The sequence below is a fragment of the Callithrix jacchus genome, chromosome 11 (assembly GCF_049354715.1).
Source record: "Callithrix jacchus isolate 240 chromosome 11, calJac240_pri, whole genome shotgun sequence".
NCBI lineage: Eukaryota > Metazoa > Chordata > Mammalia > Primates > Cebidae > Callithrix > Callithrix jacchus.
In genome coordinates, this window is record NC_133512.1 from 45,237,708 (window position 1) to 45,255,413 (window position 17,706).

At 36.0% G+C, this 17,706-nt stretch overlaps 1 long non-coding RNA gene across 1 annotated transcript in view; it reads right to left on the reverse strand.

The window, feature by feature from the left end:
* Positions 1 to 17,706, reverse strand: part of LOC144578360 (uncharacterized) — a 483,066-nt gene that overhangs the window by 359,527 nt on the left and 105,833 nt on the right. The gene's annotated exons all lie outside the window — the stretch shown is intronic.

Below are 17,706 nucleotides of genomic sequence, written 5' to 3' on the forward strand. Positions count from 1 at the left end.
TATCTCAAAGTAGTTTCAAATCATTATTTCAGACCCCATAAATTATGCTTTAATCCATAATCTACATAGTATTTTAATAATTTTATTTAATAATATATACTGGCATTATTTTTAAAGATTATCATTAATAATATAAGCTTCTTTTCACCTAGATTAGCTAATTATGTTAAGGTTTACACCTTTTCCCTCAAAACTGGTATTAACTGAATTAAATATTTGATCCAATTAATGACATTTGGCAGGGAGCAGGGTCTCACCCTGTCACCCAGGCTGAGGAACAGTGACATGATCTTGGCTAACTGCAGCCTCAACATCCCAGGCTCAAGTGATTCTTTCCTCTTAGCCTTCTCAGTAGTTGGGACCACAGGCACATGCCACCAAGTCCAGAAGCTCAAGCCATCCACTTGCTTCCCCCTCCCAAATTACTAGGATTACAGGTATGAGCCACTATGCTCAGCCAATTGTTTATTTTAAAATGTAAAAGTACATTTTGAAAGTATAACAAAATATTTTTATTTATCTAATCAAAATCACATATATTAAATTACTTTTTAAATACTGATCTAATCATGAATTATTCACTCATTTTAGGCTTTATAACACATATAATAAGACTTAAAATCTATCATACGTTTTAGTGTTTGTTGACAACCTAAGCTTTAACTTATCCCTTTCCTGTTTTTCTATGATTGCTTTCTCTGTCATTTCAATCTAAAGCCCATTGAAATGACAGAGAAAGCAATCACAGAAAAACAAGAAAGATGGCTTCAGAGGGCAAGGATTATTAAATATTTTTTTAACTGTATTAAGCAGATGGGATTTAATTAGAAAAGAAATCCCACAGAGGTGAGCAACTGACAACTCAATAGGGACTTCTGAGAAAACAGTTTTCTGAATAGAACACCAGAAAACTCCCCAGGATCAGAAGAAATCTAGCTTGGGAGCCAGAGCAGTCCCTGGGGCAATTGACAAAGTAATTAATTAAAGTGCTAGGGAACTGCTGTGATGGGATATAGCTCTCAGGCACAAGCTAGCAAGCTCTAAATTAAGTGGAGGACCTGCCTTAGGGGACTCCCAAGGTGAGCTTGGTGGCAGGAAGAGAAGTAGGGCAGTGCCCTCATCAACTTTCAATGACAAAGTGTACACTGAGTACCCTCAAAGGGATCACTGAGACAGAATGAACAGTCTCCACATAAAACGTAAACGTTCTGATAGAAAACGTGATAAATACATTTAGAAACTTGGATGAGAAAACATATGCAATCTTAATGCAAGTTCCAGAAGTCATGAGGAAAAAAGTGGCATATTTGACCATAAAATTATTGATATGGTTTGGCTGTGTCCCCACCCAAATCTCATCTGGAATAGTAGCTCCCATAATTCCCATGTGTTGTGGGAGGGACCTGATGAGAGATAAATGAACCATGGGGGAGGTTCCCTCCACACCGTTCTCATGGTAGTGGGTCTCATGAGATCTGGCGGTTTTATAAAAAGAAACCCCTTTAGCTTGGTTTTCATTTTCTCTCTTGCCTGCTGTCATTTCACACGCCTTTCACCTTTTGCCATGTTTGTGAGGCCTACCCAGCTACATCAACCTGTCAATCTATTAAACCTCTTTTTCTTTATAATTTACCCAGTCTCAATATGTCTTTATCAGCAGTGTGAAAAGGGACTAGTACAACTATCTTTACCTTCATCTTAAACAAATGTAGTTTTAAAAGGTAAAAGACCTGCGAAATGAGAAAGCATAAGGAAAGGTATCTATTACATGTAACAAACAAAAATATGATCTTCCTAATATATAAAACTGCTCTAAATCAGTGAGAAAAATATGTCATATAGCAAGTTATTTCACTGACAAATTTTAAATTAACATAGATATTTTCAAAATTACCCATAATAAAGATAATGCAAATAAAAATAATAACGCATTGTATTGTCAAATTTAAACAAATATTTAAAATATACAGTGTGAGAAAAGTAACGCTCACATTTACTCTTCCTTGAGTGTAAACCAATTTAAAATTTTTGGAGTAAAATTTGGCAGGATTTACCAACACTTAGCAGTGTGAGTAAAAGTTTAATAAACCCATTCCATTCTGCAGGAGGAGAGTACCTTGGGTTTAGTAAAACGCATAGCTCTCCTTCTTTGGATACTTGACAAAGGTAAACATCAGCAGTGTTTTCAAGTTAATTTGCTCATTGAAAAATAGCACTCATTGATGAGATGCCTCTGGATTGGTAAAACTATAGATAATGAAAAGCCATTGGCGTGTTGTTACTCTCGTTGAAGAAAAACATCCGACCCGGATCCTGGCAAACTGGGTTTCCTATCTTAGATCCTTCTAAGGAATATGATACTAACTGATATGGTTTGGCTGTTTCCCCAAACAAAAATCTCATCTTGAATTGTAATCCCCATAATCCCCACAGGTCAACAGAGACTAAGTGGAGGTAATTCAATCATGGGGGCACTGTTCCCCAAGCTGTTCTGATGACGGTGAGTTCTCAGCAGATTTAACGGTTTTATAAGTGTGTGCTAGTTCCTCCTGTATTGTCTTCTTTCTGCCTCTTTGTGAAGAAGGTACCTTGCTTTTTCTTTATCTTCTGCCATGATTCTAAGTTTTCTGGACCCTCCCCAGCCATGCTGAACTGGGAGTAAATTTGGCTAAATAACCCAGTCTCTGACAGTTCTTTATATGAGTGTGAAAATGGACTAATACACTCTGTGTGCCCCCATAGTAATCTTATAAGTCTGAAAGCTTAGAGAGAACTATTCATTTGGAACAATTAATCTAAAGCTTCTGCTCAGCTTTAGATTATTCTTTTACCAAAATAATTAACAGTGTGAAAAGAAAATATATAGAGTGTGGGAAAAAACATCTGCAAGCCAGACATTTGATGAAAATATGCAAAATGTCAGTAGCTCAAAAAAAAAAAAAATCAATAGAAAGAAAATAAAAAACCCAAATAAAAAATGAGCAAGCAACCTGAATAGACATTTCTCAAAAGAAGAAATACAAATGGCCAGCAGATGGATGAAAAAAAAATGTTTAACTTCACTAATCACTATGGGAATGCAAGTTAAAACCAGAATGAGTTATCATCTGACATCTCTAAGAACAAATACTATCAAAAATACAAAAGAAAACAAGTGTTGATGAGAATGTGGAGGAAAGGGGTCCCCTGCACACTGTTCATGGAATGTAAATTAGTACAGACTTTATGGAAAACTATATGAAGTTTCCCTTAAAAATCTAAAAATAGATTGACTGCATTATTTCACAATCCCACTCTGGCTTTTGTACAATACATTTGAAATCAGATTGTCAAAGAAATGTCTGCACTCCCATGCTCACTGTAACAGTATTTACATTAGCTAAGTAACCCAACCAATAGCCAAGGAATCAACCTATGTGTTTGTCAACAGGTGAATGTATAAAGAAAATGTATATGTATACACAATGAAATACTATCCAGCCTTAAAAAGAAGAAAATTCTGCAACTTGTGGCAAGATGGCTATAATTAGAAAATATTATGCTAAGTGAAATAAGCCAGGTAAGACAAATACTCATGTTTTTACATGTAGGTGAAATCTAAAATAATCTAATAGAAGCAGAGAATAGAATGGTGGTTATGGGATGATGAAATGAGGAGATGGTCAAAAAGTACAAAATGTCTATCAGACAGAAGAAAAACTTTTTAGTTCTATTAAACAACATGGCAAGAATATAGTTAATAATAGAATATTGCACATTTCAAAATTGCTAAGAGGGTAAACTTCAAATGTCACCTGGAAGTTTACAAAGCAACTACATGGAGCCCACAGTTGCTCAGCAAGGCCACTGCAGGCAGATTATGTCACTAGACTCCCTCCTCACTTGGCAGAGCATCTCTGAAATAGGGCAGCAGCTTATAAGGGACTTATAAATAAAGCTCCCACTTTCCTGGGACAGAGCACCTGGGAAAAGGGGCAGTTGTGGATACAGTTCAGCAGACTTAAACGTCCCTGCCCGCCAGCTCCGAAGGGAGCAACGGATCTTGCAGCACAGTCCTTGAGCTCTGATAAGGGACAGACTACCCACTAAAGTGGCTCCATGATTCCCGTGTATCCTGACTGGGAGACACCTCATACAGGAAAGCTCTATGTCTGATCGGTGTACATGAGGTGACAGAGAATGAAACCAAGTTAGAAGACAATCTTCAGGATATAATCCAGGAGAACTTCCCCAATCCAGCAAGTCAGGCTAACATTCAAATCCAGGAAATACAGACTACACCACAAAGATACTCCTTGAGAAAAGCCACTCCAAGACACATAATCATCAGATTCACCAGGGTTGAAATGAAGGAAAAAATGCTAAGGGCAGCTAGAGACAAAGGTCGAGTTACCCACAAAGGGAAGCCCATCAGACTCTCAGCAGATCTCTCGGCAGAAAACCTACAAGCTAGAAGAGAGTGGGGGCCAATATTCAACATCCTTAAAGAAGTTTCAACCTAGGATTTCATATTAAGCCAAACTAAGTTTCATAAACAAAGGATAAATAAAATCCTTTAGGAACAAGCAAATGCTGAGAGATTTTCTCAGCACCAAGCCTGCCTTACAAGAGATATTAAAGGAAGAACTAAACATGGAAAGGAACGACCAGTACCAGCCACTATAAAAACATATCAATTTGTAAAAAACATTGACCTTATGAAGATCATTGACATTATGACACTATGGATCAACCAATGAGCCAAATATCCAGCTAGCATCAAAATGGCAGGATCAAATTCACACATAACAATATTAACCTTAAATGTAAATAGGCTAAATGCCCCAATCAAAAGATAGTCTGGCAAATTGGATAAACAGCGTGCTGTATTCAGGAGACCCATCTCATGTGCAAAGACAGACATAGACTCAAAATAAAGGGATGGAGGAAGATGTACTAAGAAAAAAAAGAAAAAAAGCAGTATCACAATCCTAGTCTCTGATACAACAGTCACTACCAACAGAGATCAAAAGAGACAAAGAAGGGCATTACATAATGGTAAAGGGATCAATGCAACAAGAAGAGCTAACTATCGTAAATACACATGCACCCAATACAGGAGCACCCAGGTACATAAAGCAAGCTCTTAATGATGTACAAAGAGACATAGACTCCTACACAATAATGATGGGAGATGTTAACACCCCACTGTCAATATAGATCAATGAGACTGAAAATTATCAAGGACATCCAGGACTTGAACTCGGGTCTGAATCATGCAAACCTAATACACATTTACAGACCTCTCCACCCCATATCCACAGAATGTACATTCTTCTCAGCATAACCCACTTATTCTAAAATTGACCACATTATTGGAAGCAACACACTCTTCAGCAAATGCAAAATAATGGAAATCATAACAAACAGTCTCTCAAACCACAGTGCAATCAAATTGGAACTCAGGGTTAAGAAACTCACTCAAAACCACACAACTACATGGAAACTGAATAAGTTGCTCCTGAATGACTACTGGATAAATAATGAAATGAAGGCAGAAATAAAGATGTTATCTGAATCCAGTAAAAATGAAGACACAATGTACCGGAATCTCTGGGACACATTTAAAGCAGTGTCTAGAGGGAAATTTACAGCACTAAATGCCCACAAGAGAAATAAAAAAAGATCTAAAATCGACACCCTAATGTCACAGTTAAGGAACTAGAGAAGCAAAATCAAACAAACTCAAAAGCTAACAGAAGACAAGAAATAACTAAGATCAGAGAAGAACTGAAGGAGATAGGGACACATAAAACCCTTAAAAAAATCAATGAATCCAGGAGCTGGTTTTTTGAACAGATCAACAAAATAGATAGACCACTAGCCAGACTAATAAAGAAGGGAGAGAAGAATCAAATAGATTCAATAAAAAGTGATATAGGGGATATGACCACTGAAAGAAATACAATCCCAAAGAAATACAAACTACAATCAGAGAATACCATAAACACCTCTATGCAAATAAACCAGAAAGAAAAGAAGAAACGGATAAATTTCTGGATACTTATACCCTCCCAAGACTAAACCAGGAAGAATTTGAATCCCTGAATAGATCAATAGCAAAGTCTGAAGTTGAGGCAGCACTTAATAGCCTATCAACCAAAAAAGGTCCAGGACCAGATGGGTTCACAACTGAATTCTACCAGAGCTACAAAGAGGAGCTGGTACCATTCCTTCTGAAACTATTCCAAACAATACAAAAAGACAGAATCCTCCCTAACTCATTTTATGAGGCCAAAATCATCCTCATACCAAAACCTAGCAGAGACACAACTAAAAAAGAAAATTTCAGGCCAGTATCCATGTTGAACATTTATGCAAAAATCCTCAATAAAATATAGGCACACTGAATGCAACAGCACATCAAAAAGCATATCTATCATGATCAAGTAGGTTTCTTCCCCAGGATGCAAGGCTGATTCAACATATGCAAAACATAATTCATCACATAAACAGAACCAAAGACAAAATCCACATGATTATCTAAATAGATGCAGAGGAGGCCTTTGATAAAATTCAACAGCACTTTATGCTAAAAACTCTCAATAAAGTAGGTATTGATGGAATGTATCTCAAAATATTAAAACCTATTTATGACAAACCCACAGCCAATAATATCACACTGAATGGGTTAAAAACTGGTAGCATTGCCTTTGAAAACCAGCACAAGACAAGGATGCCCTCTCTCACCACTCCTATCCAACACAGTACTGGAAGTTCTGGTCAGGGCAATTAGGCAAGAAAAAGAAATAAAAGATATTCTCTTAGGAAAAGATGAAGTCAAATTGTCTGTTTGCAGATGACATGACTGTACATTCTGAAAACCCCATTGTCTCCCCCAAAATCTCCTTAAGCTGATAAAGCAATTTCAGTTAAGTTTCAGGATACAAAATCAAAGTGCAAAAATCACAAGCATTCCTATACACCAATAACAGATAGAGAGCCAAATCATGAGCGAACTCCCATTCAGAATTGCTACAAAGAAAATAAAACACCTAAGAATACAACTAACAAGGGATACGAAGGACCTCTTCAAGGAGAACTACAAACCACTGCTCAAGGAAATAAGAGAGGACACCAACAGATGAGAGAACTTTCCAAGCTCATGGTTAGGAAGAATCAATATTGTGAAAATGGCCATACTGCCCAAAGTAATTTATAGAATCAATGCTATCCCCTTCAAGCTACCACTGACTTTCTTCACAAAATTAAAAAAAAACCAAAAAACCAAAAAAACACCTTAAATTGCATGTGGAACCAAAAGAGAACCTGCATAACCAAGACAATCCTAAGCAAAAAATAAAAAAGAAAAAAGAAAAACAAAAAAAAAAACAAAGGTGGAGGCATGATGCTATCTGACTTCAAACTACACTACGAGGCTAGTGTAATCAAAACAGCATGGTACTGGTACCAAAACACAGATATAGACCAATAGAGCAGAACAGAGGCCTCAGAAATAATGCCACACATCTACAACCATCTGATCTTTGAAAAAACTGACAAAAACAAGCAATAGGGAAAGGATTCCCTATTTACTAAATTGTGTTGGGAAAACTGGCTAGCCATGTGCAGAAAGCTGAAACTGGATCCCTTCCTTACTCCTTATATAAAAATTAACTCCAGATCGATTAAAGATTTAAACATAAGTCCTAACACCATAAAAACCCTAGAATAAAACCTAGACAATACCATTCAAGATATACGCATGGGCAAGGACTTCATGACTAAACCACTAAAAGCAATGGCAACAAAAGCCAAAATAGGCCAATGGGATCTAATTAAACTAAAGAGCTTCTGCACAGCTGAAGAAACTATCCTCAGAAAGAACTGGCAACCAACAGAATGGCAAAAAGAAATTCGCAATCTACCCATCTGACAAAGGCCTCATATCCAGAATCTACAAAGAACTTAAACATATCTACAAGAATGAAACAAAAAAACCCCATCAAAAAGTGGGTAAAGGATATGAACAAACACTTATCAAAAGACGACATTTATGCAGCCAAGAATCATATGAAGAAAAGCTTATCATCCCTGGTCAATAGAGAAATGCAAATCAAAACCACATTGAGATACCATCTCATGCCCGTTAGAATGGTGATCATTAAAAAATCAGGAGACAACAGATGCAGGAGAGGATGTGGGAAAAATAGGAACACTTTTACACTGTTGGTGGGAGTGTAAATTAGTTCAATCATTATGCAAGGCAGTGTGGTGATTCCTCAAGGATCTAGAAATAGAAATATCATTTGACCAACCAATCCCATTACTGGGTACATACTCAAAGGAGTAGAAATTGTTCTATTATAAAGACACATGCATATGTATGTTTATTGTGGCATTGTTCACAATAACAAAGACTTGGAACCAACCCAAACGCCCATCAATGATAGACTGTATTGAGAAAATGTGGCACATATACACCATGGAATACTACTGCAGCCAAAAAAAAGGATGAGTTCATGTCCTTTGCAGGGATATGGATAAAGCTGAAAACCATCATCCTCAGCAAACTGACACAAGAACAGAAAATCAAACACTGCATGTTCTCACTCATGAGTGGGTATTGAACATGAGAACACATGGACACAGGGAGGGGAACATCACACAATGGGGCCCGTCAGGTGGAGAGGGGCTAGAGGAGGGTTAACAGAAGTTAAAGGGATAGGGAAGGGACAGCATTAGGTCAAATACCTAATGTAGATTATGGGGTGATCGACGCAGCAAACCAACATGGCACGTGTATACATATTTAACAAACCTGTATGTGCTGCACATGTACCCCAGAACTTAGAGTATAATAATAAAAAAATATATAAAACAAATAAAAAATACCAATGCTGGTTGTAAAGTCAGCAAGATCGTTAGACAGGAGGTCTCCAACTCACCACTCTATAGAACCAATGATTTGGTAACCACGCAAAGACAAAAGTGCCTTTGTGAGAGCAGTGGGCTTTGGGTAAATGGTTACCTCTGGTATGAAGAACAAAAAGCAAAACAATTCATTACTATAATTTGTTGGAGATAGGCAATATAAAAGTGTAAACTGTGACATTGAAAAATCAACACATAGAGGAGAGTGGACTTTAAGTTAGTTTCCTCAGTTGTCTTTCTTTCTTTGCAATCACACGAGGTTTTTTCAGTCTAAAATAACTTATTATAATCATAGAATATTTTTGTAAGCCTCGTGATATCCACAAGGCAAAAATCCATAACATACTAAACATAAAAAGCAAGAAATCAAAACATACTACTAGAGGAAATCACTTAACCACAAAGGAAGACTATGTGAGAGAAAAAAGGGATCTACAAAGCAGCTAGAACACAGTAACAAAATCGCATCAGTAAACACTCACCTATCAGCAATGACCTTGAATGTAAAAGGACCAAATCATCTAATTAAGAGAGAGAGTGGAAAAACGAATTAAGAAAACCAAGTCCCAACAATATGCTGACTACAAGAAACTCATTTCATATGAAAATATATGTATATGCCAAAAGTGAAGGGATGGAAAAATTATTCCATGCAAATGCAAACCAAAAAATAAAACAGGAGTAGCTGCACTTTATTAGATAAAACAGACTTAAAGCAAAAACTGTCAAAAGGGCTAATGAAGGCCATTACACAGTAATAAAGGAATCAATAGAGCAGAAGGATATAACAATTATGAATATATGTGCAACCAATATTGGAGCACCTAAATCTATAAAGCAAATACTAACAGATTTAAAGGAAGAGATGGGACTACAACACAGTAACAGATAAAGACTTCAACACCATAACTTCAGCAATGGACAGATCACTTAGGCAAAGAAAATCAAGAATGAAACATCAGGGTAAAACTTCACTTTACAATAAAGGTACCTAAAAGTTATTTACAGGACCTTCTATCCAACAGCTTCAGAATACATATTCTTAACTACCCATGGAACATTCTGTAGGATAGCTTATATGTTAGGCCACAAATCAAGTCTTAGCAAATTAAAGGATATAAAGATATCAAGTATGTTTTCTGAACATAATGAAATTAAACATGAAATCAATAAGAAGGGGTACTTTGTAAATAAAAATATATGGAATTAAATGATATACTCCAGAACATGCAAAGGATCAATGATGATATTTTTAAAAATATGTAAAAACTCATTGAGACAAATGAAAATAGAAACACAGCATACTCCACCTATGAGATACAGTAAAAGCAGGGCTAACAGGAAAGTTTATAGCATCAACAAATGAGAAATATCTCAAACTACCTACTGTTACACCTCGAGACTTTAAAAAATGCCCCAAAATTAGAAGAAAATTAGTAATAAAAATTATAGCATAAAGTAGAAACTGTAATGATACAAAAGAGCAACTAAATAAAGATTTCAGTTTTTAAAAATATAAACAAAACTGACAAACCTTTAACTAAACTAAGGAAAAAAGATGACAAATGAATTCAGGTGAAAAAGGACATCACAACTGATACTATACAAACACACGAAGGATAAGAAGAGACTGTTATGAACACCTTTATGCCAAAAAATTAGGACATTTACAAGAAATTGGTAAATTCCTAGACCATGATTGAATGAGGAAAAAATAGAACACCCAAGAATCAGATTCCAAGATGGCTGATCACTAACAGCTCGGGATTGTAGCTCCCAGTGAAAGCTCAGAGAACGAGAGGACGCCACACTTTCAGACGAATTTTCATCGCTCACGGACCAGCAGATTTCCAGTGGAGGAGCCCCACGGGTCGCCAGCGCAACTCTTGTGGCCGGCGCAGTGGTTTTGCCAAGTGGGTTTGGCTTCAGGTCCCACGTGGGTCCAGCTTTGCAACCTGGGAAACTACAGAGCTTCCCTGAGGCTGACCTGCTCTCTCCACCCTCCGCAGCAGCTCGGGCCTCTGCTCCACGGCTCCCCTGCACCATCCTCATACCCGGCCAACTCCTACTGCCGGTTGCTGTGAGACCCAGCACACCGCTGGGCAAACAGAGCTTGCAAAACGCAGCCCATGCTCACTATTCATGGATTCCAAATATACAAATTCACCTGCTTGCAAAATTGTATCTGTAACCCCAAAATCAATACTGGCTGCACTTTTGGGGTCATTCTTAGGCATGCACAGAGTGGGGAAGAATGAGGGCTGCTCAACACACATGTTCCCAGCGGGGATGGAACAAGGCCCACTCAGCCCACTGGCTTCAGCTCTCACACTGCAAACAAGTGTCCTTTCTGCGGGCTATTTGGTGCCACATTTTTCCTGTATTTGTGCTTTGTGTTGGCAATTTCCCTGTTGAAAATGTCCCGTAACCACATTCGAAGCAACCTGGATGAGACTGGACACTATTATTCTAAGTCAAGTGAGTCAGGAATGGAAAACCAAACATTGGTTGTTCTCACTCGTAAGTGGGAGCTGAGCTATGAGGACCCAAAGGCATAAGGATGACACCATGGACTTTGGGGACTCCGGGGGAAAGGGTGAGAAGGGGGTGAGGTATAAAAGACTACAAATTGGGTGCAGTATATACTGCTTGGGTGAGTGCACCAAAATCTCGCAAATCACCACCAAAGAACTTATGTAACCAAACACTGCCTGTTCCCCAATGATCTGTGAAAATAAAAGAGACCAGGCACGATGGCTCAAAAAAAAAAAAAAAAAAAATCGAACACCCAAACAAAACAATAATAGTAAAAAGATAGAGTAAGTAATAAAAAGTTTCCCCCCAAAAAAAGTCCAGTACCTGATGGCTGCATTGCAAAATTCTACTAAACATTTAAAGAAGAACTATTGTCAATTCTTCTCCAGCTATTTTAAAAAAAGGAATTATTCCAAACTCATTCTATGAGTAACTCATTACTCCAGTACCAAACAAAGACATCAAAAAATGAAAACTACAGGCCAATATCCCTAATGAAAATACATGCAAAAATCCTCAATAAGATACTAGGAACTTGAATCCAACAGCGTATCAAAAAGATCATTCACCATGAGATTCAAGGATGGTTCAACATACAAAATTCATAAATACTATATACTGCATTAACAGAATGAAGAACAAAGCCAGATGATCATAAACACAATAAAAACATTCCATAAACTTCTATATCTCTTTGTGATAAAAATTCTAAACAAATTAGGTGTAGAAAAAACACACCTCAACATGATGAAGTCCATACATGACAAACCCACGTCTAACATTATATTGAATGGGGAAAAGTTGAAAGATTTTCTCTAAAATCTCGAAGTAGACAAGAATGCCCACTTTGACCCTTCTATTCACTATAGAACTAGAAGTCCTAGCTAGGGCAATTACACCAGAAAAAGCAATAAAACACATCCAAATAGGATAGGAGGAAGCCAAATTTTACATTTGCCAATAATGTGATATTATATCTAGAAAACCCTACAGATCCACCAAAAAAAAAAAGTTAGAACTAATGAACCCAGTCAATTCAAAGCATACAAAATCAACATTTCTATATCCCAACATTTCTATATTTTAAAAAAATTACAGCATTTCTATATCCCAACAGCAAACTCTGAAAATGAAATCAGGAAAGGAATTCCATTTATAATAGCTACAAAAAATGATAAGGAGTAAATTTAACAAAGGAGGCAAACAGTCTCCACAATAAAATTGTAAAACATTGATAAAAGAAATTGAGAACACTAATAAGTAAAAAGAAATCCTTTATTTACCTATTGGAAGAATATTTATGACATATCCATACTACCCAAAGTAGTCTACAGATTCAATGTAATCTCTGTCAAAGTACCAATGCCATTTTTCACAGAAGTAGAAAAAAAATCCACAAATTTTTATGGAACGACTAAAGACCCAGATAGTCAAAACAATCTTGATCAAAAAAAAAAAAAAACAAAGCTAGAGGGATTACTCACTACATGACTTAAAAGTACAGCAACAGTAGCAGTAGTAGGTGAAAGGTATTGTCATAAAGAGAGACATATGGAACAGAACAAAGAAACTGGAAATAAATTCACTCATTTGTAATCAACTGTCAACAAAGTCACCAAGATCATACAATGGAGAAAGGGCAGTTTCTTTCATAAATGTTGATGGGAAAACTGAATGTCCATGTGCTAAGAATAAAACTAGATACCTTTCTCTCTCTACTTACAAAAATTGACTCAAGATGGATTAAAGACATAGATGTAGACCTGAACCTATGAAGGAAATAGATTAAAACACAACATAGAGGAAATGCTGCATGACACTGGGGTGGGAAAGGGTTTTTTTTTTTTTTTTGGATAAGACCACAAAATTGTAAGCAACAAAAGTAAAAATAGTCAAATAGGATTTACATCAAACTAAATAGTGTCTGGACAATAAAAATAATCAATTAAGTAAAGAACCAAAAAAAGGGAGAAATTATTCACAAACTATGCATCTGAAGGATGGCTACTAACCAGAATATAAAATAAACACAAACAACTCAACCGCAAAACAACAAATAGGCTAAAGAATGGGCAAACCATCTGAATAGACATTTGTCAAAAATAAAATGTATAAATAGCCAACAGGTATATTTGAAAATGCTTAATATCACTAATCAGAAAAATGTAAATCACAACCAAAATGAGGTATCATCTTACTCCAGTTAGAATGGCTATTATCAATAAGACAAAAATAACAATTGCTGGTGAGGATGTAGTCAAAGAGAAACTTTCATACACTGCTGATCACCATATAAATTATTACATCCATTATGGACAACAGTATGGAGTTTCCTCAAAAAATTAAAAACAGAACTATCATATGATCCTACAATCCCACTACTGGGAATTCATCCAAAGAAATAAGATCAGTATGTCAAAGATATATCTGCACTCTCATGTCTATTGTAGAAGTATTCACTGTTAGCCAAGATATAAAATCAATCTAAATGCTCATTAATAGAGAAATGAATAACAAAGTATGATATATATATATATATACACAATGCAATCTTGCATATACAGTGCATATATATATATATATGCAACGAATATATATATATGCATTCAGCCACATAAAATAAGAAAATCCTGTTATATGTGACAACATGGATGAACCTAGAGCACTTTAAGTTAGGTAAAGCAAGCCAAGCACAAAAGGATGATCCCACTCATATGTGGAATCTAAGAAAAGTTGGTATCACAGAAATAGAATAGTGGTTACAAGAGGCTGTGGATGGGAAAAGGAAGGAGGGAACTGGGAGAAGTTCGTCAATAGGTAATATTACAGTTGGAAGAAAGAAAGAAGTTCTAGTACTCCATTGCACAGTATAGTGACTATACTTAACAATAACGTATATTTCAAAATAGCTGGAAAAGAGAAGTTTGGATCTCTCACTACAAACAAATGACAACACCTTGAAGTGATGGATAAGCCAATTCCCTTGATTTGATTATCACACAATGTATAGATGTTACCCCATAAATATATACCATTATTATTGTCTACAAACGCATACCAAAACAAAGTCAATAATAAATAGTTTGCATACAGTAATGACAAATAAGGATATTAAATCAGTAATTAAAAACTTCCCAAAAAAGAGAAGCCTGGGACCGGACATATTCATGGACAAATTCTACTAAACATTTCAAGAATAATTAATGCCAATATTTTTTTTAACTCTTCCAAAAACTAGAAGAGGAGGAAACAATTCCAAATTCATTTTGTGAGACCAGAGTAGGCCAGAAAGAGAGCCATCCAAATATGTCCAACATATTTTAGAGAATATTTTTGACAAAGGTGCAAAAGCAAGTCAATGGAAAAAGACAGCCTTTTCAACAAATGATGCTGAAACAATTGGATGGCCACAAGCCAATGAAATGAACCCTGACCTAAATCTCACACCACATACTCACATTATGTCAAAGTGGATCATAAAATTCATAAAACTGTTCAAGGAAAAGAGGAATAACTCCAGGACCTGGGAAATAAGCAAAGAGTTATTGCATTTAATACAAAAATATGATCTTTAATGGGAAAATCTGGTAAACTGAACTTCATCAAAATTAAAAACTTTCACTCTATATGTGACCCTTTCAAAAGATTAAAAAGACAAGATATCAACTGGGAGAAAATATTTGCAAACTACAATATAATAAGGAATTGAATCTAGAATAAAAAGAACTCTAAGACTCAACAGTAAAAATAAAATAATCCAATTAGAAAATGTGAACAGACATTTCAGGGAAGGGATGGCAAATAAGCACATGACAATAAATATAATGTCATGGCCAGGAGTGGTGGCTCAAACGTGTAATCCTAGCATTTTGGGAGGCCAAGGCAGCACCTGAGGCCAGGAGTTTAAGATCAGCCTAGCCAACATGGCAAAACCCATCTCCCCGTATCTCCTAAAAACAGAAAAAAATTAACTGGGTATGTTAGCATATACATGCAATCCCAACTACTTAGGAGGCTGAGGTAAGGGAATTGTTTGAACATGGGAGGTGGAGGTTTCAGTGAACCAAGAACCTGCCACTACATTCCAGCCTTGCTCAGCAGAACGAGACCCTGTCTCAAAAATAAAGAAAGAAAGAAAAAGAAATATAGTATCTTTAGCCATGAGGAAAATGCAAATTCAAACACAATGAGATATCACTACACACCTATGAGAATGACTAAGAAAATAGTGACAACAATAAATGCTGGAGAGAATACAGAGAAACGATCAACTGTACATTGCTGGTGGAAATGTAATATGGTACAGGCAAACTTAAAAAAAATTTAATAGCTTCCTATAAACCTAAACATGCAACTACTAGCAATTACACACTTGGGCAATTTATCTTATTAGCAACAAAAACACATTCACATGAAAGTCTGTGCACAAATAATCATAGCAGCTTTGCTTGTGAGAGTCAAAAACTGGAAAAAAACCCAGATGTTCTTTGATGGGGGAGTAATTAGACATACCGTGGTGCATTTGTACCATAGAATACTACTCAGCAATAAAAAGGAACAAACTATTGATACACACAACTCAGATAAATCTCCAGTAATCTATGCTGAGTGAAAAAATCTGATCTCAGAAGTTTACACACGCTATGATACAATTTAGGTAGCATTTTTTAAATGGAAAGATTAGAGAGCTTGGGAACAGATTGGCAGTTGCCAAGGGAATCCAGGGGAAAAAGGAGGTGGCTCTGACTGTAAAAAGCTAGCATAAGGGATCTTTGTGATGAACTGTTTTGTATCTTGACCATGGTGGATGTCACCCAAATCTGCATTGTAAAAGTGCACACGCACACACACAAGCATGTGTAAAATTGGAGTGGTGTGAATAAGGACATAATACATAAATTTCATGAATGTTAATTTCCTGATTATACTCTGTTTATGTAAGATGTTACAACTGGCAGAAACCGGGTGAAGGGTGTATGAAATTTATATGTATTATATCTGTCAACTGCATGTTAATCTACCATTACCTCAAAATAAACTTAAAAAAAGTACCAATCCAAAGCTTCATGCCAGAGACTCGTACTTTGTCTGTGGTTGAGCCCAAGAAATCTGTATTTTCTTTTATTTTTTATTTAACTTTTCTTTTAAGTTATTTTAAGGGATACAAGTACAGGTTTGTTATATAAAGTTGTGTCATGGGGGTTTGTTATGCAGATTATTTCCTCATCCGTGCATTAACCCTAGTACCCATTAGTTATTTTTTTTTTCTGATTCTCTCCCTCCTCCCAACCTCCAGCCCATCTAAGGCCCCAGTGTGGGTTGTTCCCCTCTGTGTATCCATGGGTTCATATCATTTAGCTTCCACTTGTGAGAACATGCTGTATTTACTGTTCTGTTCCTCTTGTTAGTTTTCTAAGGATAATAGCCTCCAGCTCCATCCATGTTCCTGGCAAAGGACATGATCTTATTCTTTATATGGTTGCATAGTATCCCATGGTATAAAAAAACAAAAAAGCTCTTAAATCAGATATATGTAAATTTCAAGTTGAGAACTATTGCTAGATGTTATTCGCACTATTTAGACTAAACATACATATGGCATTTGTCTGAGTTCCATCTGTATTTCCTGTCTTTTAAAAACTGTGGTTATTCTTTTTGGATTCACCCATTATAGGTGGATCCATTTGTCTCTCTCTCTCTGCTTTAGTCTGAGCTGGTATTCAGTCCCAACCTACATTACTCAAAGTTTCATATTGTTATAACATACATTACAACATTTAGTTCAATAGTACTGTCATTAATAACATTGCATTAATATTTTAATAAATTATGTAAAAGCTACCAACAAATATAATTTAACAAAAATAAGCTTATAAATATTTCGAGAACAGAATTTCAGAGATATTTATAATTACTGTTTTTAGATTTGTTTTGTTTTCACTCCTTTCATGTACTAGAGACAACGTAAGTTTAGCCTCAATTCAGAATGCATTTTCATTAGGAAGATCAATACAATTTGTATGTGTTAATTATTTATGAAACAAATTAGCTCATTACTACAGACACCAGCAAACACTGTTAGCAAATAAAATGTCAAATAAAAATGATAAAAGCCAAGTTAAATCTCATTTGGAATAGTACAGTTGTAGTGAAAATATGTGCATTTACACACACACACACACACACACACACAGCTCATACTTTCAGCCCACTTGTTTCAAGCAACTCTTAATTAACTAAAATTCCATGACAATTAGA